Here is a 4322-nt window from a genome sequence, read left to right as displayed (position 1 = left end):
CAAATATGCATTTTGGTCAATATCTAGAGCCTTATTTGACATTTTACTAAATGCTTCATCATATAATCATATCAGCAAAATATCTCAGCATCTACTTTCTAAAAGATAGCTTCTGATCACAAATAAACCAATTGATTGCTGACTCTATGCCAGACACTATCACATTACTCTTCATAGCAATCCTCTTCATTTCACAAGTATGGAACGCGTATGAGTTAGAATACTTTTGCCACAAGCAATAGAAACTACCTAACATACTCAATTAAGGAATTTATTAGAAAGCTATCTGATTGCTCAGAGACTCTGAACAAAAATGATAGAGCTATTCATTGAGTCTGGAAGTTCTGGCAGGAAGTGATAAGAAGGGAGGGGAAGGGAACAACTTCAGAAAGAAGATCCAAGGGGTTGTTGTGAAGGAAAGACCCCCTGGGTCCTGTGCCTGTGCTCCGGGCGCCTCTTCCATGCCTCATGTGGTGTTTCTTGCATCTGCTGCCTCAACCGGGAGGGCCCTATCTCTTCCTCTCATCCCCTCCCCTGACTTACCAGCTACCCATTGCCTAGGACGGATTCACCAGCACTGGCTAAAGACAGTGAGCATCTGAAGATCTATGAAGTGTTTTCTTCACTCTAGACCTCTATGGTTAAGCTCTGGCCTATTGGCTATCATTGGAGTACAAGATCTTTTGGAAACATATCTCCCATCCTCGGTCTCCTGTGAGTCTTCTGGGGACTGGCAGGACAGAGGCACTCTGCTCCAACTGCAATTTCATAAGGCCAATTTCTTTTATTTTTTTACAATTAACACTATAATAATGACAATGTACATAAATCTACACTAATTACAAGTGAATGCTTTTTAGTAATAGTTCATATAAAATTTATCCTCTTAAAGTATATTTTTAATTGGGAAACACTGATATATATTATATATGCTATATATATCACATATGTGATACATATATCAGTGTAGCTATACAAAACGTGACTACATTCAAAAAAGAATAGACAGGAAATCAGAAATATGAAAACATTTTGAGGTTTTTAGATGGTGGATTTGTGAACATTTTTCTCCTTGTTAAATTTTGTTTTTATTGTTGTCAGAATTGTCTTTTAGAAGTAAGCAGGATATGAATAAATTGTGTACATCTATCCATTAGAGTGATGATTTTAAAATAATCATTATATTAAATAATTACACGGTTGAACTTTCGGGCATCATATTTAATTAGAGGGAGAGACAAACCGTACTTCCTGGGAACTTCTTTCTCTCCATTCCTCCTTTTGTTCCGGTAGGTTCATATACCACCTTCTCAGGTGCTGGGCACCCAGAGGCACCCAGTAGATGTCTGTTGAACAAATGAAGCTACATGGAACTAAATGTAAACATTTTATTATTAAGGAACCACGCTGTCATCAGTGACAACTCTTTCACTTCCTAGGAGGGTGCGCAGATTACTGAGAGCGGTAAATTCCACGTCGATGAAGAAGGCACGCTGGCCGTCTACGACGCAGGGCAAGCTGCCCGAGGAAAGTATGAATGTGTGGCTCGGAGTTCCTTTGGCCTTGTTGTGGCCAACATGTTTCTGACAGTCGCGGGTAGGTGTTCATAGCCCCATTTACAACACCCAAATAGCTGCCTTCGAACAGGTTCTACTCCTAATCCTAACTGACTCGCCTCCCTGCTCAGGTGCCCTTATACACTCTTTCTTTTGATTTAACATTAAATCAAAGCTATTTTATTCTTTTTTGAAATCTAAGCTTTTAAATATAAACTATGTGAATGGAATGAAATCAAAAATAATAATGCCAAAAAGGAACACAAATAGTAAATATTTGCAAATGTAAATCATGTTTTCTTAGAGATTCAAAATTATAGAATGTAAGATATATATATATAGTGAAAATGTAGCATAATATGGAATTCAACATGTATTAGTTACTCTGGCTTGGTGTATTTACTACTAGATTAAAATTAAAAATCAATAATTTAAACTTCCAAGTAAGTTTTGTCACATGAGAACAAATATCTCGATGTTTAGAAGCATTTATATTTGGCCAACATAATTGGCACTGCTTTTTATGTTTTATCATCAATCTGGTTGTATAGCTGTAACCTCTGATGGTCGTTATATATGGTGACTGTTTTAAAAAACTGCCTTCCATAATTTTATAAAAAAGAGAATCCTTTTTTGTTGTTGTTGTTCGATTTTTCAGTGCATACTGGTAATAAGAGAGTCCATTCATAGGCAGACCTGAGTAGACTGAACTGAAATCTCAATGGTGTTACACAAACACAGACGGCTGTGATGCCTGCCCCGTGTGTTCTCCACGTGGCGGAAGCCTTCAGCATGTCTGCACCTGTGTTGCAAGTAGCTTTGGGAGTTTTTATCTTGTTGACAATCAGCAGTTGAATACGTTCGGCTACAAGCATCTGGAGTGCTGTTTTGGGCTTTGCCCATCTTTCAGTTTCCTTAGCAATGGGAAGATTTCATAAATATGGTTTTGCAGGTTGGTTTTTTTCTTTTAAGTTTTCTAAACCTTATTGGTCAATAAAAGAGATTGGGTAACTCATTATAAATACAAGCCTAAATAAAAATAGATGTGGTTTATCAACTCGTATCCTTAAAGATGCTGGTATTTTCCTAGCTTATCGCTAGTTTCATATTCTTCCACTTATGTGTTTTTCTGAGAAATCAAATTTCTGAGCATCCCATTTGTCCAGGTGTTTTATATAAAATACATTTTCATTAGTGGCATATCAGTCTTCATTCCTTTGTGTATGATAAGAATGTATTCCCTGTAGAATATTATTCTTAAAATTATAACAATATAGTTTAGCAACCAGAAAATATTTATTCTAATAGTGTCAGAAATTCTTTATCATATCAAATTTCTTAATGTCACAAAATCTTAGCCTTACTCTGTTATTCTCTATGAGTTCATGTTTTTTCTGATTTAAAATCTCTGGTAGTTGTGCTTCTTTTTATAAATTTATGAAGTTCACTTTCTGCTCTTCAATTATTTATGAGACCTGTGGAAAAATGTCCTTGAGATATTTTGGAAAAAAATTTATTATAGAATTTAAATTAACATCACAATGTTTTAGAAATGCTAGAAATCTTTACCACAAAAAAAAAAAAAAAAAAACAAGCTAACAAGCATTCTCTCTCTTTGTATCTCTTCATTTTGTTCTGCCACACATAGAGAAACACTGTAATCACAGTGAAAAAACATTTTAGAATCTCCAACAAAAGAATTTCATCTTGGTTGACAGAAATTTTACTAACCATCATCATTAAAGGTAAAATATTCAGATTGAAGTGTATTAATCACTTTATTGACCAGATTTTAAAATAGTGTTAAGTAGCTTTCATCAATATTCTTCACTGTGTAGAACACAGAAAATCAGGCTATAGAAATAAAATAATACAACAAAATAGAAGTTATTTAACCAAGAAAAACAATTTTTTTTTTGCTCTAGGGACATTTATATATCAATATAAGGGAAAGTTAATTTATACCTGCATACCAAATAAATTTCATAATGTTAAAAATAAACTTTTAATAAAGGGAAGGAAAGATATAAGGATATACATTTAAAAGTTTCGAATAAATTTTGGATTTAAGACAAGGAGTATGTGTGCTTTTACACAACCCACATTAGCAGAATAGGGGAAAATATGGCAATAGACAATAAAATAATATTTATTGAACATTTTATGACTTAGACAATTTCATCCGCCAGATCATTATAATTAAAAGGAAAAGTTTGAGCGTTATGGGAGCATGTGCAATCTTGCTGCCCCCATGTAGCTGTTTTGGAATGTTGTAACATTCTCTCATTGGGTAACGAGATGCAGAGAGGATCATTCCTTCTGAGTTTCCATTTTACGTTCGAAATTATAACCATAGAAAGTGATCCAAAATAATAAAAAGTACGTGATTACCTAGGCAAAATCTAGACATTATATGTAAAATATACATTTTATTGACTAATAATCCTAGAAGGGCTTTTATGATAGCAAAAGAGAAAAAGGGTTTCCACTGTTATAATTTTTTCAGGAAGCTCATTTTTTTCTCATATGTAATAAATTTGTAAACAGTTTGAATAGATTTCAATAACCTGTAAGACTGATACAGTATTTACTACAAACCTATCCTTTTGCTTAGGATGTTCTTAATGAATCTTGTATTGGTAAATATTACTTGTGTTTGTCCACTTCTTTCTTTTGTTCTAGATACTGTTTGGCATATGAATGCTATACAATTTACTTTGGACCCAAAACAACCAATATTTGTTTAAGAACAATCTATTTTAACAC

This window comes from Propithecus coquereli, unplaced genomic scaffold, assembly GCF_000956105.1.
Source record: "Propithecus coquereli isolate 6110/MARCELLA unplaced genomic scaffold, Pcoq_1.0 Scaffold71, whole genome shotgun sequence".
Taxonomy (NCBI): domain Eukaryota; kingdom Metazoa; phylum Chordata; class Mammalia; order Primates; family Indriidae; genus Propithecus; species Propithecus coquereli.
This window is presented reverse-complemented; position numbering follows the sequence as displayed.